Here is a 26,191-nt window from a genome sequence, read left to right on the forward strand (position 1 = left end):
TGGTGCCACCTCTGGTCTGGGAACCATCCTGCGTATCGTGGATTCTAAGGAACCAGCCGGTCACTCCCAGCCACAGGCCCCCAAACAAAATCAACGGCGCTTTTCCCTGGAAAACAAAACTCGCCTGCCAACTTTTTGATGGCAGATTGCAGGAGCCACTTGGTACTATCAAATCAGCCCAACTTGGCACTGGTGCCACCATGGGTCTGGTCACCATCCTGCCTATCGTAGCTTTTCAGGAGCCAGCCGGTCACTCCCAGCCATAGGCCCCAGACAAAAACCTCGGCCATTTTCCCTGGCAAACAAAAGTAAGCTACCCCGCTTCTGCATGGCAGATTGCAGGAGCCACTTTGCAGTATCAAACTAGCCCGACTTGGCACTGGTGCCACGTCCGGTCTGGGAACCATCCTGCGTATCGTGGATTCCAATTAGCAAGCCGGCCACTCCCAGCCACAGGCCCCCAAACACAAACAACGGCGCTTTTCCCTGGAAATCAAAACTCGCCTGCCAAATTTTTGAAGGCAGATTGCAGGAGCCACTTGGTACTATCAAACCAGCCCAACTTGGCACTGGTGCCACCATGGGTCTGGTCACCATCCTGCCTATGGTAGCTTTTCAGGAGCCAGCCGGTCACTCGCAGCCATAGGCCCCCAGACACAAAGCTCGGCCCGTTTCCCTGGCAAACAAAAGTAAGCTGCCCCGCTTCTGGATGGCAGATTGCAGGAACCACTTGGTACTATCAAACCAGACAACTTGGCACTGGTGCCACCTTGGGTCTGGGAACCATCCTGCGTATCGTGGATTCTAAGCAGCCAGCCGGCCACTCCCAGCCACAGGCCCCCAAATACAACAACGGCGCTTTTCCCTGGAAAACAAAACTCGCCTGCCAACATTTTGATTTCAGATTGCAGGAGCCACTTGGTACTATCAAATCAGCCCAACATGGCACTGGTGCCACCATGGGTCTGGGAACCATCCTGCCTATCGTAGCTGTTCACGCGCCAGCCGGTCACTCCCAGCCATAGGCCCCCAGAGAAAAACCTCGGCCTTTTTCCCTGGAAAACAAAAGTAAGCTGCCCCGCTTCTGGATGGCAGATTGCAGGAGCCACTTTGCACCATCAAACTGGCCCGACATGTCACTGGTGCCACCTCTGGTCTGGGAACCATGCTGCGTATCGTGGATTCTAAGGAACCAGCCGGTCACTCCCAGCCACAGGCCCCCAAACAAAATCAACGGCGCTTTTCCCTGGAAAACAAAACTCGCCTGCCAACATTTTGATGGCAGATTGCAGGAGCCACTTGGTACTATCAAATCAGCCCAACTTGGCACTGGTGCCACCATGGGTCTGGTCACCATCCTGCCTATCGTAGCTTTTCAGGGGCCAGCCGGTCACTCCCAGCTATAGGCCCCCAGACATAAACCTCGGCCCCTTTCCCTGGCATACAAAAGTAAGCTACCCCGCTTCTGGATGGCAGATTGCAGGAGCCACTTGGTACTATCAAACCAGCCCAACTTGGCACTGGTGCCACCTCTGGTCTGGGAACCATCCTGCGTATCGTGGATTCTAAGGAACCAGCCGGTCACTCCCAGCCACAGGCCCCCAAACAAAATCAACGGCGCTTTTCCCTGGAAAACAAAACTCGCCTGCCAACTTTTTGATGGCAGATTGCAGGAGCCACTTGGTACTATCAAATCAGCCCAACTTGGCACTGGTGCCACCATGGGTCTGGTCACCATCCTGCCTATCGTAGCTTTTCAGGAGCCAGCCGGTCACTCCCAGCCATAGGCCCCAGACAAAAACCTCGGCCATTTTCCCTGGCAAACAAAAGTAAGCTACCCCGCTTCTGCATGGCAGATTGCAGGAGCCACTTTGCAGTATCAAACTAGCCCGACTTGGCACTGGTGCCACGTCCGGTCTGGGAACCATCCTGCGTATCGTGGATTCCAATTAGCAAGCCGGCCACTCCCAGCCACAGGCCCCCAAACACAAACAACGGCGCTTTTCCCTGGAAATCAAAACTCGCCTGCCAAATTTTTGATGGCAGATTGCAGGAGCCACTTGGTACTATCAAACCAGCCCAACTTGGCACTGGTGCCACCATGGGTCTGGTCACCATCCTGCCTATGGTAGCTTTTCAGGAGCCAGCCGGTCACTCGCAGCCATAGGCCCCCAGACACAAAGCTCGGCCCGTTTCCCTGGCAAACAAAAGTAAGCTGCCCCGCTTCTGGATGGCAGATTGCAGGAACCACTTGGTACTATCAAACCAGACAACTTGGCACTGGTGCCACCTTGGGTCTGGGAACCATCCTGCGTATCGTGGATTCTAAGCAGCCAGCCGGCCACTCCCAGCCACAGGCCCCCAAATACAACAACGGCGCTTTTCCCTGGAAAACAAAACTCGCCTGCCAACATTTTGATGGCAGATTGCAGGAGCCACTTGGTACTATCAAATCAGCCCAACATGGCACTGGTGCCACCATGGGTCTGGGAACCATCCTGCCTATCATAGCTGTTCACGCGCCAGCCGGTCACTCCCAGCCATAGGCCCCCAGAGAAAAACCTCGGCCCTTTTCCCTGGAAAACAAAAGTAAGCTGCCCCGCTTCTGGATGGCAGATTGCAGGAGCCACTTTGCACCATCAAACTGGCCCGACTTGTCACTGGTGCCACCTCTGGTCTGGGAACCATGCTGCGTATCGTGGATTCTAAGGAGCCAGCCGGCCACTCCCAGCCACAGGCCCCCAAACACAAACAACGGCGCTTTTCCCTGGAAAACAAAACTCGCCTGCCAACTTTTTGATGGCAGATTGCAGGAGCCACTTGGTACTATCAAACCAGCCCAACTTGGCACTGGTGCCACCATGGGTCTGGTCACCATCCTGCCTATCGTAGCTTTTCAGGAGCCAGCCGGTCACTCCCAGCCATAGGCCCCCAGACACAAAGCTCGGCCCGTTTCCCTGGCAAACAAAAGTAAGCTGCCCAGCATCTGGACGGCAGATTGCAGGAATCACTTGGTACTATCAAACCAGCCCAACTTGGCAGTGGTTCCACCTTGGGTCTGGGAACCATCCTGCGTATCGTGGATTCTAAGGAGCCAGCCGGTCACTCCCAGCCACAGGCCCCCAAACAAAATCAACGGCGCTTTTCCCTGGAAAACAAAACTCGCCTGCCAACATTTTGATGGCAGATTGCAGGAGCCACTTGCTACTATCAAATCAGACCAACTTGGCACTGGTGCCACCATGGGTCTGGTCACCATCCTGCCTATCGTAGCTTTTCAGGAGCCAGCCGGTCCCTCCCTGCCATAGGCCCCCAGAGAAAAACCTCGGCCCGTTTCCCTGGCAAACAAAAGTAAGCTGCCCTGCTTCTGGATGGCAGATTGCAGGAACCACTTGGTACTATCAAACCAGCAAAACTTGGCACTGGTGCCACCTTGGGTCTGGATACCATGCTGCGTATCGTGGATTCTAAGGAGCCAGCCGGCCACTCCCAGCCACAGGCCCCCAAACACAAACAACGGCGCTTTTCCCTGGAAAACAAAACTCTCCTGCCAACATTTTGATGGCAGATTGCAGGAGCCACTTGGTTTTATCAAATCAGCCCAACTTGGCACTGGTGCCACCATGGGTCTGGTCACCATCCTGCCTATCGTAGCTTTTCAGGAGCCAGCCGGTCACTCCCAGCCATACGCCCCCAGACAAAAAGCTCGGCCCGTTTCCCTGGCAAACAAAAGTAAGCTACCCCGCTTCTGGATGGCAGATTGCAGGAGCCACTTTGCACCATCAAACTTGCCCGTCTTGGCACTGGTCCCACCTCTGGTCTGGGAACCATCCTGCGTATCGTGGATTCTAATTAGCCAGCCGGCCACTCCCTACCACAGGCCCCCAAACACAAACAACGGCGCTTTTCCCTGGAAAACAAAACTCGCCTACCAACTATTTGATGGCAGATTACAGGAGCCACTTGGTACTATCAAACCAGCCCAACTTGGCACTGGTGCCACCATGGGTCTGGTCACCATCCTGCCTATCGTAACTTTTCAGGAGCCAGCCGGTCACTCCCAGCCATAGGTCCCCAGTCACAAACCTCGGCCCGTTTCCCTGGCAAACAAAAGTAAGCTGCCCCGCTTCTGGATGGCAGATTGCAGGAGCCACTTGGTACTATCAAACCAGCCCGACTTGGCACTGGTGCCACCTCTGGTCTGGGAACCATGCTGCGTATCGTGGATTTTAAGGAGCCAGTCGGCAACTCCCAGCCATACGCCTCCAAACACAAACAACGGTCCGTTTCCCTGGCAAACAAAAGTAAGCTGCCCCGCTTCTGGATGTCAGATTGCAGGAACCACTTGTTGCCAAGTTGGGGTGGTTTGATAGTACCAAGTGGCTCCTGCAATCTGCCATCAAAAAGTTGGCAAGCGAGTTTTGTTTTCCAGGGAAAAGCGCCGTTGTTTGTGTTTGGGGGCCTGTGGCTGGGAGTGGCCAGCTGTCTCCTTAGAATCCACGATACGCAGGATGGGTCCCAGACCAGAGGTGGCACCAGTGCCAAGTCGGGCTGGTTTGATGGTGCAAAGTGACTCCTGCAATCTGCCATCCAGAAGCGGGGCAGCTTACTTTTGTTTGCCAGGGAAACGGGCAGAGCTTTGTGTCTGGGGGCCTATGGCTGGGAGTGACCGGCTGGCTCCTGAAAAGCTACGATAGGCAGGATGGTGACCAGACCCATGGTGGCACCAGTGCCAAGTTGGGCTTGTTTGATAGTACCAAGTGGCTCCTGCAATCTGCCATCAAAATGTTGGCAGGTGAGTTTTGTTTTCCAGGGAAAAGCGCCGTTGTTTGTGTCTGGGGGCCTGTGGCTGGGAGTGGCCAGCTGGCTCCTTAGAATCCACGATACGCAGGATGGGTCCCAGACCAGAGGTGGCACCAGTGCCAAGTCGGGCTGGTTTGATGGTGCAAAGTGACTCCTGCAATCTGCCATCCAGAAGCGGGGCAGCTTACTTTTGTTTGCCAGGGAAACGGGCAGAGCTTTGTGTCTGGGGGCCTATGGCTGGGAGTGACCGGCTGGCTCCTGAAAAGCTACGATAGGAAGGATGGTGACCAGACCCATGGTGGCACCAGTGCCAAGTTGGGCTTGTTTGATAGTACCAAGTGGCTCCTGCAATCTGCCATCAAAATGTTGGCAGGTGAGTTTTGTTTTCCAGGGAAAAGCGCCGTTGTTTGTGTCTGGGGGCCTGTGCCTGGGAGTGGCCAGCTGGCTCCTTAGAGTCCACGATACGCAGGATGTTTCTTAGACCAGAGGTGGCACCAGTGCCAAGTCGGGCTGGTTTGATGGTACAAAGTGGCTCCTGCAATCTGCCATCCAGAAGCGGGGTAGCTTACTTTTGTTTGCCAGGGAAACGGGCCGAGGTTTGTGACTGGGCGCCTATGGCTGGGAGTGACCGGCTGGCGCCTGAAAGGCTACGATAGGCAGGATGGTGACCAGACGCATGGTGGCACCAGCGCCAAGTTGGGCTGGTTTGATAGTACCAAGTGGCTCCTGCAATCTGCCATCAAAAATTGGCAGGCCAGTTTTGTTTTCCAGGGAAAAGCGCCGTTGTTTGTGTTTGGACGCCTGTGGCTGGGAGTGGCCGGCTGCCTCCTTTGAACCCAGGATACGCAGGATGTTTCCCAGAGCCAAGGTGGCGTCAGTGCCAAGTTGGGCTGGTTTGATAGTACCAAGTGGCTCCTGCAATCTGCCATCCAGAAGCGGGACAGCTTAATTTTGTTTCCCAGGGAAACGGGCCGAGGTATTTGTCTGGGGGCCTATGGCTGGGAGTGACTGGCTGGCTTCTGAAAATCTACGATAGGCAGGATGGTTACCAGACTCATGGTGGCACCAGTGCCAAGTCGGGCTGGTTTGATAATACTAAATAGCTCCTGCAATCTGCCATCCAGACGGGGGGCAGCGGATTTTTGTTTGCTGGAGAAAAGTTCCGTGGTTTTTTTTTGGGGGTATATGGCTGGACGTGGCCGGCTGGCTCCTTAAAATGCTCGATACGCAGGATTGTTCCCTGACCCAAGGTGGCATCAGTGCCAAGTCGGGCTGTTTTCGTAGTAACAAGTGCGTCCTGCAATTTGCCATCCAGAAGAGGGGCAGTTGAGTTTTGTTTGCCAGAGAAAAGGGCCGTGGTATATGTTTGGGGGCATATGGTTGAGAGTGGCCGGCTGGCCCCTGAAAATCCACGATAGGCAGGATGGTTCCCAGAACCAAGGTGGCACCAGTGCCATGTTGGCCTGGTTTGATAGTACCATGTGGCTCCTGCAATCTGCCATCCAGAAGCGGGGCTGCTTACTTTTGTTTGCCAGGGAAACGGGCCGAGATATTTGTATGGGGGCCTATGGCTGGGAGTGAGCGGCTGGCTCCTGAAAAGCTACGATAGGCAGGATGGTGACCAGACCCATGGTGGCACCAGTGCCAAGTTGGGCTGGTTTGATAGTACCAAGTGGCTCCTGCAATCTGCCATCAAAAACTTGTCAGGCGAGTTTTGTTTTCCAGGGAAAAGCGCCGTTGTTCTTGTTTAGAGGCCTGTGGCTGGGAGTGGCCGGCTGCCTCCTTTGAACCCAGGATACGCAGGATGGTTCCCAGAGCCAAGGTGGCACCAGTGCCAAGTTGGGCTGGTTTGATAGTACCAAGTGGCTCCTGCAATCTGCCATCCAGAAGCGGGACAGCTTACTTTTGTTTCCCAGGGAAACGGGCCGAGGTATTTTTCTGGGGGCCTATGGCTGGGAGTGACCGGCTGGCTCCTGAAAAGCTACGATAGGCAGGATGGTTACCAGACTCATGGTGGCACCAGTGCCAAGTCGGGCTGGTTTGATAATACTAAATAGCTCCTGAAATCTGCCATTTAGACGCGGGGCAGCGGATTTTTGTTTGCTGGAGAAAAGTTCCGTGGTTTTTTTTTGGGGGTATATGGCTGGACGTGGCCGGCTGGCTCCTTAAAAAGATCGATACGCAGGATTGTTCCCTGACCCAAGGTGGCATCAGTGCCAAGTCGGGCTGTTTTCGTAGTACCAAGTGCGTCCTGCAATTTGCCATCCAGAATAGGGGCAGTTGAGTTTTGTTTGCCAGAGCAAAGGGCCGAGGTATGTGTTTGGGGGCATATGGCTGAGAGTGGCCGGCTGGCCCCTGAAAATCCACGATAGGCAGGATGGTTCCCAGAGCCAAGGTGGCACCAGTGCCATGTTGGCCTGGTTTGATAGTACCATGTGGCTCCTGCAATCTGCCATCCAGAAGCGGGGCAGCTTACTTTTGTTTGCCAGGGAAACGGGCCGAGATATTTGTCTGGGGGCCTATGGCTGGGAGTGACCGGCTGGCTCCTGAAAAGCTACGATAGGCAGGATGGTGACCAGACCCAAAGTGGAACCAGTACCAAGTTGGGCTGGTTTGATAGTACCAAGTGGCTCCTGCAATCTGCCATCAAAAAGTTGGCAGGCGAGTTTTGTTTTCCAGGGAAAAGCGCCGTTGTTTTTGTTTAGAGGCCTGTGGCTGGGAGTGGCCGCCTGTCCTCGTAGAATCTACGTTACGCAGCATGGTTCCCAGAGCCAAGGTGGCACCAGGGCCAAGTCGGGCAGGTTTGATAGTACCAAATGCATCCTGCAATCTGCCATCCAAAAGCGGGGCAATTTACTTTTGTTTGCCAGGGAAACGGGCCGAGGTTTGTGTCTGGGGGCCTATGGCAGGGAGTGACCGTCTGGCTCCTGAAAAGCTACGATAGGCAGGATGTTTACCAGACCCATGGTGGCACCAGTGCCAAGTTGGGCTGATTTGATAGTACTAAGTGGCTCCTGCAATCTGCCATCCAGAATCGGGGCAGCTTACTTTTGTTTTCCAGGGAAACGGGCCGAGGTTTGTGTCTGGGGGTCTATGGCTGGGAGTGACCGGCTGGCTCCTGAAAAGCTACGATAGGCAGGATGGTGACCAGACCCATGGTGGCACCAGTGCCAAGTTGGGCTGGTTTGATAGCACCAAGTGGCTCCTGCAATCTGCCATCAAAATGTTGGCAGGCGATTTTTGTTTTCCAGGGAAAAGCGCCGTTGTTTGTGTTTGGGCGCCTGTGGCTCAGAGTGGCCGGGTGGCTGCTTAGAATCCACGATACGACGGATGGTTCCCAGACCCAAGGTGCCACCAGTGCCAAGTCGGGCTGGTTTGACACTAACAAGTGGCTCCTGCAATCTGCCATCCAGAATCGGGGCAGCTTAATTTTGTTTGCCAGGGAAACGGTCCGAGATTTGTGTCTGGGGGCCTATGGCACCAGTGCCAAGTCGGGCTGGTTTGATGGTGCAAAGTGGCTCCTGCAATCTGCCATCCAGACGCGGGGCAGCGGATTTTTGTTTCCATGAGAAATGGTCCGTGGTTTGTTTTTGGGGGTATATGGCTGGGCGTGGCCGGCTGGCTCCTTAAAAAGCTCGATATGCAGGATGGTTCCCTGACACAAGGTGGCACCAGTGCCACGTCGGGCGGTTTTCGTAGTACAAAGTGCGTCCAAAAATTTGCCATCCAGAAGAGGGGCAGTTGAGTTTTGTTTGCCAGAGAAAGGGCCGTGGTTTGTTTTTGGGGGCATATGGCTGATAGTGGCCGGCTGGCCCCTGAAAATCCACGATAGGCAGGATGGTTCCCAGACCAGAGGTGTTACCAGTGCCAAGTCGGGCTGGTTTGATAGTACTAAATAGCTCCTGCAATCTGCCATGCAGAAGCGGGGCAGCTTACTTTTGTTTGCCAGGGAAACGGGCCGAGGTTTGTGTCTGGGGGTCTATGGCTGCGAGTGACCGGCTGGCTCCTGAAAAGCTACGATAGGCAGGATGGTGACCAGACCCATGGTGGCACCAGTGCCAAGTTGGGCTGGTTTGATAGTACCAAGTGGCTCCTGCAATCTGCCATCAAAAAGTTGGCAGGCGAGTTTTGTTTTCCAGGGAAAAGCGCCGTTGTTTCTGTTTGGGGGCCTGTGGCTGGGAGTGGCCAGCTGGCTCCTTAGAACCCACGATACGCATGATGGTTCCCAGACCAGAGGTGGCACCAGTGCCAAGTTGGGCTGGTTTGATGGTGCAAAGTGGCTCCTGCAATCTGCCATCCAGAAGCGGGGTAGCTTACTTTTGTTTGCCAGGGAAACGGGCCGAAATATTTGTCTAGGGGCCTCTGGCTGGGGGTGTCTGGCTGGCACCTGAAAAGCTACGATAGGCAGGATGGTGACCAGACCCATGGTGGCACCAGTGCCAAGTTGGGCTGATTTGATAAAACCACGTGGCTCCTGCAATCTGCCATCAAATGTTTGGAAGGCGAGTTTTGTTTTCCAGGGAAAAGCACAGTTGTGTGTGTTTTGGGGCCTGTGGCTGGGAGTGACCGGCTGGCTCCTGAAAAGCTACGATAGGCAGGATGGTTACCAGACTCATGGTGGCACCAGTGCCAAGTCGGGCTGGTTTGATAATACTAAATAGCTCCTGAAATCTGCCATTTAGACGCGGGGCAGCGGATTTTTGTTTGCTGGAGAAAAGTTCCGTGGTTTTTTTTTGGGGGTATATGGCTGGACGTGGCCGGCTGGCTCCTTAAAAAGATCGATACGCAGGATTGTTCCCTGACCCAAGGTGGCATCAGTGCCAAGTCGGGCTGTTTTCGTAGTACCAAGTGCGTCCTGCAATTTGCCATCCAGAATAGGGGCAGTTGAGTTTTGTTTGCCAGAGCAAAGGGCCGAGGTATGTGTTTGGGGGCATATGGCTGAGAGTGGCCGGCTGGCCCCTGAAAATCCACGATAGGCAGGATGGTTCCCAGAGCCAAGGTGGCACCAGTGCCATGTTGGCCTGGTTTGATAGTACCATGTGGCTCCTGCAATCTGCCATCCAGAAGCGGGGCAGCTTACTTTTGTTTGCCAGGGAAACGGGCCGAGATATTTGTCTGGGGGCCTATGGCTGGGAGTGACCGGCTGGCTCCTGAAAAGCTACGATAGGCAGGATGGTGACCAGACCCAAAGTGGAACCAGTACCAAGTTGGGCTGGTTTGATAGTACCAAGTGGCTCCTGCAATCTGCCATCAAAAAGTTGGCAGGCGAGTTTTGTTTTCCAGGGAAAAGCGCCGTTGTTTTTGTTTAGAGGCCTGTGGCTGGGAGTGGCCGCCTGTCCTCGTAGAATCTACGTTACGCAGCATGGTTCCCAGAGCCAAGGTGGCACCAGGGCCAAGTCGGGCAGGTTTGATAGTACCAAATGCATCCTGCAATCTGCCATCCAAAAGCGGGGCAATTTACTTTTGTTTGCCAGGGAAACGGGCCGAGGTTTGTGTCTGGGGGCCTATGGCAGGGAGTGACCGTCTGGCTCCTGAAAAGCTACGATAGGCAGGATGTTTACCAGACCCATGGTGGCACCAGTGCCAAGTTGGGCTGATTTGATAGTACTAAGTGGCTCCTGCAATCTGCCATCCAGAATCGGGGCAGCTTACTTTTGTTTTCCAGGGAAACGGGCCGAGGTTTGTGTCTGGGGGTCTATGGCTGGGAGTGACCGGCTGGCTCCTGAAAAGCTACGATAGGCAGGATGGTGACCAGACCCATGGTGGCACCAGTGCCAAGTTGGGCTGGTTTGATAGCACCAAGTGGCTCCTGCAATCTGCCATCAAAATGTTGGCAGGCGATTTTTGTTTTCCAGGGAAAAGCGCCGTTGTTTGTGTTTGGGCGCCTGTGGCTCAGAGTGGCCGGGTGGCTGCTTAGAATCCACGATACGACGGATGGTTCCCAGACCCAAGGTGCCACCAGTGCCAAGTCGGGCTGGTTTGACACTAACAAGTGGCTCCTGCAATCTGCCATCCAGAATCGGGGCAGCTTAATTTTGTTTGCCAGGGAAACGGTCCGAGATTTGTGTCTGGGGGCCTATGGCACCAGTGCCAAGTCGGGCTGGTTTGATGGTGCAAAGTGGCTCCTGCAATCTGCCATCCAGACGCGGGGCAGCGGATTTTTGTTTCCATGAGAAATGGTCCGTGGTTTGTTTTTGGGGGTATATGGCTGGGCGTGGCCGGCTGGCTCCTTAAAAAGCTCGATATGCAGGATGGTTCCCTGACACAAGGTGGCACCAGTGCCACGTCGGGCGGTTTTCGTAGTACAAAGTGCGTCCAAAAATTTGCCATCCAGAAGAGGGGCAGTTGAGTTTTGTTTGCCAGAGAAAGGGCCGTGGTTTGTTTTTGGGGGCATATGGCTGATAGTGGCCGGCTGGCCCCTGAAAATCCACGATAGGCAGGATGGTTCCCAGACCAGAGGTGTTACCAGTGCCAAGTCGGGCTGGTTTGATAGTACTAAATAGCTCCTGCAATCTGCCATGCAGAAGCGGGGCAGCTTACTTTTGTTTGCCAGGGAAACGGGCCGAGGTTTGTGTCTGGGGGTCTATGGCTGCGAGTGACCGGCTGGCTCCTGAAAAGCTACGATAGGCAGGATGGTGACCAGACCCATGGTGGCACCAGTGCCAAGTTGGGCTGGTTTGATAGTACCAAGTGGCTCCTGCAATCTGCCATCAAAAAGTTGGCAGGCGAGTTTTGTTTTCCAGGGAAAAGCGCCGTTGTTTCTGTTTGGGGGCCTGTGGCTGGGAGTGGCCAGCTGGCTCCTTAGAACCCACGATACGCATGATGGTTCCCAGACCAGAGGTGGCACCAGTGCCAAGTTGGGCTGGTTTGATGGTGCAAAGTGGCTCCTGCAATCTGCCATCCAGAAGCGGGGTAGCTTACTTTTGTTTGCCAGGGAAACGGGCCGAAATATTTGTCTAGGGGCCTCTGGCTGGGGGTGTCTGGCTGGCACCTGAAAAGCTACGATAGGCAGGATGGTGACCAGACCCATGGTGGCACCAGTGCCAAGTTGGGCTGATTTGATAAAACCACGTGGCTCCTGCAATCTGCCATCAAATGTTTGGAAGGCGAGTTTTGTTTTCCAGGGAAAAGCACAGTTGTGTGTGTTTTGGGGCCTGTGGCTGGGAGTGGCCAGCTGGCTCCTTAGAATCCACGATACGCAGGATGGTTCCCAGACCCAAGGTGGCACCAGTGCCAAGTCAGGCTGGTTTGTTAGTACCAAGTGGTTCCTGCAATCTGCCATCCAGAAGCGGGGCAGCTGAATTTTGTTTGCCAGAGAAAAAGGCTGTTGTTTGTGTTTCGGGGCCTGTGGCTGGCAGTGGCCGGCTGGCTCCTGAAAATCCATGATACGCAGCATGGTTCCCAGACCCAAGGTGGCACCAGTGCCAAGTAGGGCTGGTTTCATAGTACCCAGTGGCTCCTGCAATCTCCCATCAGGAAGAGGGGCAGTTGAGTTTTGTTTTCCAGAGAAAAGGGCCGTGGTTTGTGTTTGGGGCCTATGGCTGAGAGTGGCCGGCTGGCCCCTGAAAATCCACGATAGGAAGGATGGTTCCCAGATCCAAGGTGGCAGCAGTGCCATGTTGTGCTGGTGTGATAGTCCCAAGTGGCTCCTGCAATCTGCCATCCAGAAGCGGGGCAGCTGAATTTTGTTTGCCAGAGAAAAAGGCTGTGGTTTGTGTTTGGGGGCCTGTGGCTGGCAGTGGCCGGCTGGCTCCTGAAAATCCATGATACGCAGCATGGTTCCCAGACCCAAGGTGGCACCAGTGCCAAGTGGGGCTGGTTTCACAGTGTCAAGTGCCTCCTGCAATCTCCCATCCAGAAGCGGGGCAGCTGAGTTTTGTTTGCCTGTGAAACGGGCCGTTGTTTTTGATTGGGGTCTGTGGCCTAGAGTGTTCGGCTGGCTCCTGACAACCCACAATACGCAGGATGGTTCCCAGACCCAAGGTGGCACCAGTGCCAAGTCGGGCTGGTTTGATAGTACCAAGTGGCTCCTGCAATCTGCCATCCAGAAGCGGTGCAGTTGAGTTTTGTTTGCCAGAGAAAAGGGCCGTGGGTTGTGTTTGGGGGCATTTGGCTGGGAGTGGCCGGCTGTCTCATTAAAAAGATCGATACGCAGGATGGTTCCCAGACCCAAGGTGGCACCAGTGCCAAGTAGGGCTGTTTTTATAGTACCAAGTGCGTCCTGCAATTTGCCATCCAGAAGAGGGGCAGTTGAGTTTTGTTTGCCAGAGTATAGCGCCGTTGTTTGTGTTTGGGGGCTTGTGGCTGGGAGTGGCCGACTGGCGCCTTAGAATCCACGATACGCAGCATGGTTCCCAGACCAGAGGTGGCACCAGTGCCAAGTTGGGCTGGTTTGATAGTACCAAGTGGCTCCTGCAATCTGCCATCCAGAAGCGGGGCAGCTTACTTTTGTTTGCCAGTGAAACGGGCCGAGGTTTGTGACTTGGGACCTATGGCTGGGAGTGACCGGCTGGCTCCTGGAAAGCTACAATAGGCAGGATGGTGACCAGACCCATGGTGGCACCAGTGCCAAGTTGGGCTGGTTTGATAGTACCAAGTGGCTCCTGCAATCTGCCATCAAAAATTTGGCAGGCGAGTTTTGTTTTCCAGGGAAAAGCGCCGTTGTTTGTATTTGGGGGCCTGTGGCTGGGAGTGGCCGGCTGGCTCCTTTGAACCCACGATACGCAGGATGGTTCCCAGACCCAAGGTGGCACCAGTGCCAAGTCGGGCTGGTTTGATACTACCAAGTGCGTCCTGCAATCTGCCATCCAGAAGCGGGGCAGCTTAATTTTGTTTGCCAGGGAAACGGGCCGTGGGTTTTGTATGGGGGCCTATAGCTGAGAGTGGCCGGCTGGCTCCTGAAAATCCACACTAGGCAGCATGGTTCCCAGATGCAAGGTGGCACCAGTGCCAAGTCGGGCTGGTTTGATGGTGCAAAGTGGCTCCTGCAATCTGCCATCCAGAAGCGGGGCAGCTGATTTTTGTTTGCCAGAGAAAAATTCCGTGGATTGTTTTTGGGGGCATATTGCTGGGAGTGGCCAGCTGGCTCCTTAAAATGCTCGATACGCATGATGGTTCCCAGGCCCAAGGTGTCACCACTACCAAGTCGGCCTGCGGTTTTAGTATCAAGTTCATCCGGCAATTTGCCATCCAGAAGAGGGGCAGTTGAGTTTTGTTTGCCAGAGAAACGGGCCGAGGTTTCTGTTTGGGGACATATGGCTGAGAGTGGCCGGGTGGCCCCTGAATATCCACGATACACAGCATGGTTCCCAGATCCAAGGTGGCACCAGTGCCAAGTTGGGCTGGTTTGATAGTACCAAGTGTCTCCTGCAATCTGCCATCCAGAAGCGGGGCAGCTTACTTTTGTTTGCCAGAGAAATAGGCCTAGGTTTTTGTCTGGGGGCCTGTGGCTAGGAGTGGCCGGCTGGCTCCTAAGAATCCACGATACGCAGGATGTTTCCCAGACCCAAGGTGGCACCAGTGCCAAGTCGGGCTGGTTTGATAGTACCAAGTGGCTCCTGCAAACTCCATCAAAATGTTGGCAGACGTGTTTTGTTTTCCAGGGAACAGCGCCGTTGATTTTGTTTGGGGACCTGTGGCTGGGAGTGGCCGGCTGGCTCCTTAGAATCCACGATACGCAGGATGGTTCCCAGACCCAAGGTGGCACCAGTGCCAAGTCGGGCTGGTTTGATTACACCAAGTGGCTCCTGCAATCTGCCATCCAGAAGTGAGGCAGCTAAGTTTTGTTTGCCAGAAAAAAGGGCCGTGGTTTTTGTTGGGGGCCTGTGGCTGGGAGTAGCCGGCTGGCTCCTTAAAATCCACGATAGGCTGGATGGTTCCCAGACCCAAGGTGGCACCAGTGCCAAGTCGGGCTGGTTTGATAGTACCAAGTGGCTCCTGCAATCTGCCATCCAGAAGCGGTGCAGTTGAGTTTTGTTTGCCAGAGAAAAGGGCTGTGGGTTGTGTTTGGGGGCATATGGCTGGGAGTGGCCGGCTGTCTCATTAAAAAGATCGATACGCAGGATGGTTCCCAGACCCAAGGTGGCACCAGTGCCAAGTCGGGCTGTTTTTATAGTACCAAGTGCGTCCTGCAATTTGCCATCCAGAAGAGGGGCAGTGGAGTTTTGTTTGCCAGAGAATAGCGCCGTTGTTTGTGTTTGGGGGCTTGTGGCTGGGAGTGGCCGACTGGCGCCTTAGAATCTGTGTTACGCAGCATGGTTCCCAGACCAGAGGTGGCACCAGTGCCAAGTTGGGCTGGTTTGATAGTACCAAGTGGCTCCTGCAATCTGCCATCCAGAAGCGGGGCAGCTTACTTTTGTTTGCCAGGTAAACGGGCCGAGGTTTGTGACTGGGGACCTATGGCTGGGAGTGACCGGCTGGCTCCTGGAAAGCTACAATAGGCAGGATGGTGACCAGACCCATGGTGGCACCAGTGCCAAGTTGGGCTGGTTTGATAGTACCAAGTGGCTCCTGCAATCTGCCATCAAAAAGTTGGCAGGCGAGTTTTGTTTTCCAGGGAAAAGCGCCGTTGTTTGTATTTGGGGGCCTGTGGCTGGGAGTGGCCGGCTGGCTCCTTTGAACCCACGATACGCAGGATGGTTCCCAGACCCAAGGTGGCACCAGTGCCAAGTCGGGCTGGTTTGATACTACCAAGTGCGTCCTGCAATCTGCCATCCAGAAGCGGGGCAGCTTAATTTTGTTTGCCAGGGAAACGGGCCGTGGGTTTTGTTTGGGGGCCTATGGCTGAGAGTGGCCGGCTGGCTCCTGAAAATCCACGCTAGGCAGCATGGTTCCCAGATGCAAGGTGGCACCAGTGCCAAGTCGGGCTGGTTTGATGGTGCAAAGTGGCTCCTGCAATCTGCCATCCAGAAGCGGGGCAGCTGATTTTTGTTTGCCAGAGAAAAATTCCGTGGATTGTTTTTGGGGGCATATTGCTGGGAGTGGCCGGCTGGCTCCTTAAAATGCTCGATACGCATGATGGTTCCCAGGTCCAAGGTGTCACCACTACCAAGTCGGCCTGCGGTTTTAGTATCAAGTTCATCCTGCAATTTGCCATCCAGAAGAGGGGCAGTTGAGTTTTGTTTGCCAGAGAAACGGGCCGAGGTTTCTGTTTGGGGACATATGGCTGAGATTGGCCGGCTGGCCCCTGAATATCCACGATACACAGCATGGTTCCCAGATCCAAGGTGGCACCAGTGCCAAGTTGGGCTGGTTTGATAGTACCAAGTGTCTCCTGCAATCTGCCATCCAGAAGCGGGGCAGCTTACTTTTGTTTGCCAGAGAAATAGGCCTAGGTTTTTGTCTGGGGGCCTGTGGCTAGGAGTGGCCGGCTGGCTCCTAAGAATCCACGATACGCAGGATGTTTCCCAGACCCAAGGTGGCACCAGTGCCAAGTCGGGCTGGTTTGATAGTACCAAGTGGCTCCTGCAAACTCCATCAAAATGTTGGCAGGCGTGTTTTGTTTTCCAGGGAACAGCGCCGTTGATTTTGTTTGGGGGCCTGTGGCTGGGAGTGGCCGGCTGGCTCCTTAGAATCCACGATACGCAGGATGGTTCCCAGACCCAAGGTGGCACCAGTGCCAAGTCGGGCTGGTTTGATTACACCAAGTGGCTCCTGCAATCTGCCATGCAGAAGTGAGGCAGCTAAGTTTTGTTTGCCAGAAAAAAGGGCCGTGGTTTTTGTTGGGGGCCTGTGGCTGTGAGTGGCCGGCTGGCTCCTTAGAATCCACCATACGCAGGGTGGTTCCCAGACCCAAGGTGGCACCAGTGCCAAGTCGGGCTGGTTTGATAGTCCCAAGTGACTCCTGCAAACTGCCATCCAGAAGCGGGGCAGCTGACTTTTGTTTGCCAGGGAAATGGGCCGTTGTTTGTGTTTGGGGGCCTGTGGCTGGGAGTGTTCGGCTGGTTCCTGAATATGTACGATACGCAGGATTGTTCCCAGACCCAAGGTGGCACCAGTGCCAAGTCGGGCTGGTTTGATGGTGCAAAGTGGCTCCTGCAATCTGCCATCCAGACGCGGGGCAGCGGATTTTTGTTTCCATGAGAAATGGTCCGTGGTTTGTTTTTGGGGTTATATGGCTGGGCCTGGCCGGCTGGCTCCTTAAAAAGCTCGATATGCAGGATGGTTCCCTGACACAAGGTGGCACCAGTGCCACGTCGGGCGGTTTTCGTAGTACAAAGTGCGTCCTAAAATTTGCCATCCAGAAGAGGGGCAGTTGAGTTTTGTTTGCCAGAGAAAAGGTCCGTGGTTTGTTTTTGGGGGCATATGGCTGAGAGTGGCTGGCTGGCCCCTGAAAATCCACGATACACAGGATGGTTCCCAGATCCAAGGTGGCACCTGTGCCAAGTCGGGCTGATTTGATAGTACTAAGTAGCTCCTGCAATCTGCCATGCAGAAGCGGGGCAGCTTACTTTTGTTTGCCAGGGAAACGGGCCGAGGTTTGTGTTTGGGGGCCTATGGCTGAGAGTGACCGGCTGGCTCCTGAAAAGCTACAATAGGCAGGATGGTGACCAGACCCATGGTGGCACCAGTGCCAAGTTGGGCTGGTTTGATAGTACCAAGTGGTTCCTGCAATCTGCCATCCAGAAGCAGGGCAGCTGAGTTTTGTTTGCCAGAGAAAAGGGCCTTGGTTTGTGTTTGGGGGCATATGGCTGGGTGTGGCCAGCTGGCTCCTTAAAATGCACGATATGCAACATGGCTCCCAGACCCAAGGTGGCACCAGTGCCAAGTTGGGCTGGTTTGATAGTACCAAGTGGCTCCTGCAATCTTCCATGATCACGTGGAGAAATACTTTCTGGTTTCAGCCTCATGCTCTTTCTTCTCTCCCTCAACTTCTCTATCACCTCTCATCTGGTTCACATGCGCTGTCTTCAAGGTCCACAGGCTACTTTTCACAGAATCTTCTGGCCTGATGAAGTAAGAATGATGAATAGAACAGAGCTGGGATCTATTTTCCAGTTTGGATAAAATGCATTCTGCACACAAATCCAAGGAGAACGGGCTGCCCCGATGCCCAGAAAATCTTTCACTCCTGCTAGTGTTCTACGTCAACCGCAACTTAGTCTGAAAGAAAAGCTTTTTCTCTGAGAGCATCTGAGAGGTTTGCATGAAGCACTGATATCTGACATATGCAATTTTGAATAGGAGAGGAAAAAGAAAATGGCAAGGAGTTTTTAATTTTAGTGGTTTCAATTTTAATTTCCGTGCACTTTTTCAAAACTTGTCAGCTCAAATGCCCATCAACATCTTTTAGTCATCTGTAAGTCAGTATTCATATAAAATGTGCTTCAAATCCAAAGAATTTCAAATTTGCACTCCAAGCTTCTATGCCTAGATTTATGATTTCCTACACATATTAGATGAAAGGAAGGCCTTTTTTACTGTGGGAGTGCTGGAACACTGGAACAGGTTGCCCAGAGAAGTTGTGGGTGTCCCATCCCTGAAAGTATTCAAGGTCACCTTGGACGGGGCTTGGAGCAGCAACAAAGGAGAAGCTTGATGGTAGAGAAACAAAGTTGGACTATAGAAGAAACTCGGATTGAAGTATAGGATCAAGTTTTCTCTCAGCTCTTGGGGTAAATTCAAAGTTGTACAAAATGACATTTATCTGTGCTATTCACTACTGTAACAGAAAGTTTCATGAAAACTGTACAGAAGATAGTAAATTTTAAAAGAGATAAGAATTACAGCATAAAATCCATGGGATAGGTTACAACATGAGACACTCTCTAAGAGAAAATCTCTTTGTTTCAGCACTTCATCAGGGTAAGATTTCATGAAGTGCCAAAGAAGGCGGCAAAATATCATTCGGGACATTATTTACTGGAATTCAGCCTGGCCATTAGTAGGAACTGCCTTTGAACATATCATGTAGATATACCACACACACTTTCCCTTCACTGAAAAATTACTGTTTACAACAAATAAGCAATTGACGATCAAAATTGATTGAAAGCATCTTAAACATGTCAAGTATTTCATTGTAGATGATCTGTGATCCAAATGCTTCTTCCACCTTCGAGAGGGACAGAAGAATTCTTCCATATCATGATGGTTTAAAATTGTATCAACCAATGTTTTCTGCTGAAAAGATATCATCTATTTTTTTCTATTTTTGGAAGAAAATATTCCTAGACATACAACAGGTGAGAACTAAGTAATTTTAAAGAAACAAATGAAATGAAAATATTCTGTAAATAGAATGAAATGAAAAGCTGTGTTTTAAATAGGAGCTAAATATTAAACAGAATTTTTGTACCAGGCATTTGAATTACTGCACCAGCTCTTTTGCCCATCAAGAGAGGCATTTAGCATTTCAGTCTTTTCCAAGGTGTTCATGATCTGCTATGCTGATCTCTGTGTGTGCCTAGGTGTGTGTGGAGGGGGGGGCATATGAAGGGGAGTGTGTATGTTTGCTTTACAATTGTTGTGGCAGATTCATGCCTCAGCTCCACATTTTGTTTTAAAAAGGTCACACCGAGTGGATATGAAGTTTACTTCAGATCGATTCCCAAATCATCCATTTGACTCTCCCTTATAAATCATGTGCTTTGTTGCATATTTTATCAAATATACTTTCAAGCCAGATGGAGGAAGGAGGATGTGGGAATCCCTCCACCATCTTGCAACTTTTATGTAAGTAGGTTTTCAAGAAAATCATCATTTCTCTTTTAAATATGTCTGGAACAGGCATGATGGTAGTGTCAACCTGTTGGAGTTTTTGTTGCTGGAAGAAGTTGTACAAAAGGATTGGTTTTTACATTGACCAGTTACTGAATCAAGCGCAGGAATACATTGGAAATTTAGCTGGGGGTTCCTTTTCCCAGCAGACTACTTCTAGAACGAGCTTGTACACTGAAGCTGACTCTTTTGCTCTCTTTTTGTTTCTTTCCTATTTTCTTGGCTTCTTTGCCACTATCTAGACAATTTTGGAACTTTGTTCCCAACTAAAATGGTTTCAATAGTCTGATTGTGATCATACATTTTTACAAGGAATTTTTAAAATCTTTCCTCGAGTCCAGAAAGTCAAGGACTTAGATCTTTTTCTTCCCTTATCAATATTGCCATGAAATTGATAAATAAAGACCAACTCTTTATTTTTGTTTTTAACCCACGTAGATAATTCCCATCCATTAATCCATTTTGTGGACCAATAGCTGCCATTCTGATGGAAGCTGTCACTTCTTAACAATAGGCATTCTGTGACTATGTTGACTGCACTTTGGGTGAAGATCCTAACTGGTCTTAGATATACATAGGGAGAAATTTGCTCAGCCAGTGTCAGTCTTAAGCATGCGTATCAGAAGATCTTTCTAGAGCTGGGAATTTTCCCATGAAAGGGATTCAGTTAGGGAAGAGACACTTGTGCCAGAGTTTTACATTCTTCTTGAACACTGCTTAAGGAACTTAGATGCCATGTCCATTTGGATCTCTGTCTGCACAGAACTTTGTCATGCCAGCGCTTTGAAATGCATCTTGAAGAGAATTCACTAGCACAGAATGAAAGAGAGTGGAAGGGGTTGGTGGGGCTAACCAGGCCCAACCCCCCTGCCTAAACCAGGATACCTAGAGCCTCTTGCCCAGGATTCTATCTGGGTGTACTTTTAATGTCTTCAAAGATCCAGGCTCCACAATCTTTCTGGGCAGTCTGTGCCGTGGTTCAGTCACCCTGACAGTAAAGAAACATTTACTGATGTTCAAAGGCAATCTCCTGTATTTCAGTGTGTGCCCACTGCCTCTTGTCTTTTCCCTCAGCATCACTGAAAAGACACTGATTCCCTCCCCTTTGCACTATTGCTTCCATATGTATGTGTGATGCCATGTAGAGGTATGTCAAACACCTCCCTGAAGCCCAGGCAGATAATATTCCCTTCATCTACCAGTCAAGTTGATTCATCAGAGGAGTTTAAAGTGATGTTCAGCATGAAATTCCCCTGAAAAATCATGCTAACTACATTATTTGGTCATCTGTCATGTGCCTGGCAAGGATTTCCAGGAAGAGCTGCTTCATCAACTTCCTGGGGATAAAAAAGAGGCTGGCTGGTTTGTACTATGGCGAGTCCTCTTAATTGCCTTTTTTGAAGATGGGTGTCATTTGCTAACATCCACTCTTTAGCTCCTCTTCTCATCTACACCTCGGCAAAAAGCTTTTCCACTATGTCTGGCTAGGAAAAACTGTGCCAGCACAGAAAACATCTCCCATCGTGTTCTAGAAGTTGCACGGATGTCTGCCAAGTGTTTGGCAGGAAGAAAAGAAAAGTTGTCCAAAACAGCTTCCAATCGAATGTTCCTGTGATTGGAAAAGTCAGGAGAGTGCAAAGGTACTGTTTTCTATCAGTTGGCAAGGTGCGCACACAATCCCAGTGTTGTACAGCTTGCTTCTTCACCTTCCCGAAGCTGCCGCTCTCGCCGGCTGCCGGAGCCCAAGAAGCGGCTTCTTCGCGCAAAGACGATTGTGCCGCTCACAGTGCTCTCCTTAGCGCGGCTTCTGCCGAAAGACGCCCGGCAGCGGCTCTTACCTCCGGAGAGCATCCTACCTTCGTCTTTAGCTCCTCTTCTCATCTACACCTCGGCAAAACGCTTTTCCACTATGTCTGGCTAGGAAAAACTGTGCCAGCACAGAAAACATCTCCCATCGTGTTCTAGAAGTTGCACGGATGTCTGCCAAGTGTTTGGCAGGAAGAAAAGAAAAGTTGTCCAAAACAGCTTCCAATCGAATGTTCCTGTGATTGGAAAAGTCAGGAGAGTGCAAAGGTACTGTTTTCTATCAGTTGGCAAGGTGCGCACACAATCCCAGTGTTGTACAGCTTGCTTCTTCACCTTCCCGAAGCTGCCGCTCTCGCCGGCTGCCGGAGCCCAAGAAGCGGCTTCTTCGCGCAAAGACGATTGTGCCGCTCACAGTGCTCTCCTTAGCGCGGCTTCTGCCGAAAGACGCCCGGCAGCGGCTCTTACCACCTGAGAGTGGCAGCTTCGGGAAGGTGAAGAAGCAAGCTGTACAACACTGGGATTGTGTGCGCACCTTGCCAACTGATAGAAAACAGTACCTTTGCACTCTCCTGACTTTTCCAATCACAGGAACATTCGATTGGAAGCTGTTTTGGACAACTTTTCTTTTCTTCCTGCCAAACACTTGGCAGACATCCGTGCAACTTCTAGAACACGATGGGAGATGTTTTCTGTGCTGGCACAGTTTTTCCTAGCCAGACATAGTGGAAAAGCGTTTTGCTAAGATGTAGACTACAAAAGACGCGAAAGACGAAGGTAGGATGCTCTCCGGAGGTAAGAGCCGCTGCCGGGCGTCTTTCGGCAGAAGCCGCGCTAAGGAGAGCACTGTGAACGGCACAATCGTCTTTGCGCGAAGAAGCCGATTCTTCGGTTCCGGGAGCCGGCGAGAGCGGCAGCTTCGGGAAGGTGAAGAAGCAAGCTGTACAACACTGGGATTGTGTGCGCACCTTGCCAACTGATAGAAAACAGTACCTTTGCACTCTCCTGACTTTTCCAATCACAGGAACATTCGATTGGAAGCTGTTTTGGACAACTTTTCTTTTCTTCCTGCCAAACACTTGGCAGACATCCGTGCAACTTCTAGAACACGATGGGAGATGTTTTCTGTGCTGGCACAGTTTTTCCTAGCCAGACATAGTGGAAAAGCGTTTTGCTAAGATGTAGACTACAAAAGACGCGAAAGACGAAGGTAGGATGCTCTCCGGAGGTAAGAGCCGCTGCCGGGCGTCTTTCGGCAGAAGCCGCGCTAAGGAGAGCACTGTGAGCGGCACAATCGTCTTTGCGCGAAGAAGCCGCTTCTTGGGCTCCGGCAGCCGGCGAGAGCGGCAGCTTCGGGAAGGTGAAGAAGCAAGCTGTACAACACTGGGATTGTGTGCGCACCTTGCCAACTGATAGAAAACAGTACCTTTGCACTCTCCTGACTTTTCCAATCACAGGAACATTCGATTGGAAGCTGTTTTGGACAACTTTTCTTTTCTTCCTGCCAAACACTTGGCAGACATCCGTGCAACTTCTAGAACACGATGGGAGATGTTTTCTGTGCTGGCACAGTTTTTCCTAGCCAGACATAGTGGAAAAGCGTTTTGCTAAGATGTAGACTACAAAAGACGCGAAAGACGAAGGTAGGATGCTCTCCGGAGGTAAGAGCCGCTGCCGGGCGTCTTTCGGCAGAAGCCGCGCTAAGGAGAGCACTGTGAGCGGCACAATCGTCTTTGCGCGAAGAAGCCGCTTCTTGGGCTCCGGCAGCCGGCGAGAGCGGCAGCTTCGGGAAGGTGAAGAAGCAAGCTGTACAACACTGGGATTGTGTGCGCACCTTGCCAACTGATAGAAAACAGTACCTTTGCACTCTCCTGACTTTTCCAATCACAGGAACATTCGATTGGAAGCTGTTTTGGACAACTTTTCTTTTCTTCCTGCCAAACACTTGGCAGACATCCGTGCAACTTCTAGAACACGATGGGAGATGTTTTCTGTGCTGGCACAGTTTTTCCTAGCCAGACATAGTGGAAAAGCGTTTTGCTAAGATGTAGACTACAAAAGACGCGAAAGACGAAGGTAGGATGCTCTCCGGAGGTAAGAGCCGCTGCCGGGCGTCTTTCGGCAGAAGCCGCGCTAAGGAGAGCACTGTGAACGGCACAATCGTCTTTGCGCGAAGAAGCCGATTCTTCGGTTCCGGGAGCCGGCGAGAGCGGCAGCTTCGGGAAGGTGAAGAAGCAAGCTGTACAACACTGGGATTGTGTGCGCACCTTGCCAACTGATAGAAAACAGTACCTTTGCACTCTCCTGACTTTTCCAATCACAGGAACATTCGATTGGAAGCTGTTTTGGACAACTTTTCTTTTCTTCCTGCCAAACACTTGGCAGACATCCGTGCAACTTCTAGAACACGATGGGAGATGTTTTCTGTGCTGGCACAGTTTTTCCTAGCCAGACATAGTGGAAAAGCGTTTTGCTAAGATGTAGACTACAAAAGACGCGAAAGACGAAGGTAGGATGCTCTCCGGAGGTAAGAGCCGCTGCCGGGCGTCTTTCGGCAGAAGCCGCGCTAAGGAGAGCACTGTGAGCGGCACAATCGTCTTTGCGCGAAGAAGCCGCTTCTTGGGCTCCGGCAGCCGGCGAGAGCGGCAGCTTCGGGAAGGTGAAGAAGCAAGCTGTACAACACTGGGATTGTGTGCGCACCTTGCCAACTGATAGAAAACAGTACCTTTGCACTCTCCTGACTTTTCCAATCACAGGAACATTCGATTGGAAGCTGTTTTGGACAACTTTTCTTTTCTTCCTGCCAAACACTTGGCAGACATCCGTGCAACTTCTAGAACACGATGGGAGATGTTTTCTGTGCTGGCACAGTTTTTCCTAGCCAGACATAGTGGAAAAGCGTTTTGCTAAGATGTAGACTACAAAAGACGCGAAAGACGAAGGTAGGATGCTCTCCGGAGGTAAGAGCCGCTGCCGGGCGTCTTTCGGCAGAAGCCGCGCTAAGGAGAGCACTGTGAGCGGCACAATCGTCTTTGCGCGAAGAAGCCGCTTCTTGGGCTCCGGCAGCCGGCGAGAGCGGCAGCTTCGGGAAGGTGAAGAAGCAAGCTGTACAACACTGGGATTGTGTGCGCACCTTGCCAACTGATAGAAAACAGTACCTTTGCACTCTCCTGACTTTTCCAATCACAGGAACATTCGATTGGAAGCTGTTTTGGACAACTTTTCTTTTCTTCCTGCCAAACACTTGGCAGACATCCGTGCAACTTCTAGAACACGATGGGAGATGTTTTCTGTGCTGGCACAGTTTTTCCTAGCCAGACATAGTGGAAAAGCGTTTTGCTAAGATGTAGACTACAAAAGACGCGAAAGACGAAGGTAGGATGCTCTCCGGAGGTAAGAGCCGCTGCCGGGCGTCTTTCGGCAGAAGCCGCGCTAAGGAGAGCACTGTGAACGGCACAATCGTCTTTGCGCGAAGAAGCCGATTCTTCGGTTCCGGGAGCCGGCGAGAGCGGCAGCTTCGGGAAGGTGAAGAAGCAAGCTGTACAACACTGGGATTGTGTGCGCACCTTGCCAACTGATAGAAAACAGTACCTTTGCACTCTCCTGACTTTTCCAATCACAGGAACATTCGATTGGAAGCTGTTTTGGACAACTTTTCTTTTCTTCCTGCCAAACACTTGGCAGACATCCGTGCAACTTCTAGAACACGATGGGAGATGTTTTCTGTGCTGGCACAGTTTTTCCTAGCCAGACATAGTGGAAAAGCGTTTTGCTAAGATGTAGACTACAAAAGACGCGAAAGACGAAGGTAGGATGCTCTCCGGAGGTAAGAGCCGCTGCCGGGCGTCTTTCGGCAGAAGCCGCGCTAAGGAGAGCACTGTGAGCGGCACAATCGTCTTTGCGCGAAGAAGCCGCTTCTTGGGCTCCGGCAGCCGGCGAGAGCGGCAGCTTCGGGAAGGTGAAGAAGCAAGCTGTACAACACTGGGATTGTGTGCGCACCTTGCCAACTGATAGAAAACAGTACCTTTGCACTCTCCTGACTTTTCCAATCACAGGAACATTCGATTGGAAGCTGTTTTGGACAACTTTTCTTTTCTTCCTGCCAAACACTTGGCAGACATCCGTGCAACTTCTAGAACACGATGGGAGATGTTTTCTGTGCTGGCACAGTTTTTCCTAGCCAGACATAGTGGAAAAGCGTTTTGCTAAGATGTAGACTACAAAAGACGCGAAAGACGAAGGTAGGATGCTCTCCGGAGGTAAGAGCCGCTGCCGGGCGTCTTTCGGCAGAAGCCGCGCTAAGGAGAGCCCTGTGAGCGGCACAATCGTCTTTGCGCGAAGAAGCCGCTTCTTCGGTTCCGGGAGCCGGCGAGAGCGGCAGCTTCGGGAAGGTGAAGAAGCAAGCTGTACAACACTGGGATTGTGTGCGCACCTTGCCAACTGATAGAAAACAGTACCTTTGCACTCTCCTGACTTTTCCAATCACAGGAACATTCGATTGGAAGCTGTTTTGGACAACTTTTCTTTTCTTCCTGCCAAACACTTGGCAGACATCCGTGCAACTTCTAGAACACGATGGGAGATGTTTTCTGTGCTGGCACAGTTTTTCCTAGCCAGACATAGTGGAAAAGCGTTTTGCTAAGATGTAGACTACAAAAGACGCGAAAGACGAAGGTAGGATGCTCTCCGGAGGTAAGAGCCGCTGCCGGGCGTCTTTCGGCAGAAGCCGCGCTAAGGAGAGCACTGTGAGCGGCACAATCGTCTTTGCGCGAAGAAGCCGCTTCTTGGGCTCCGGCAGCCGGCGAGAGCGGCAGCTTCGGGAAGGTGAAGAAGCAAGCTGTACAACACTGGGATTGTGTGCGCACCT

Source organism: Melospiza melodia, chromosome 5, assembly GCF_035770615.1.
Source record: "Melospiza melodia melodia isolate bMelMel2 chromosome 5, bMelMel2.pri, whole genome shotgun sequence".
In the NCBI taxonomy this organism is placed as follows: Eukaryota; Metazoa; Chordata; class Aves; order Passeriformes; family Passerellidae; genus Melospiza; species Melospiza melodia.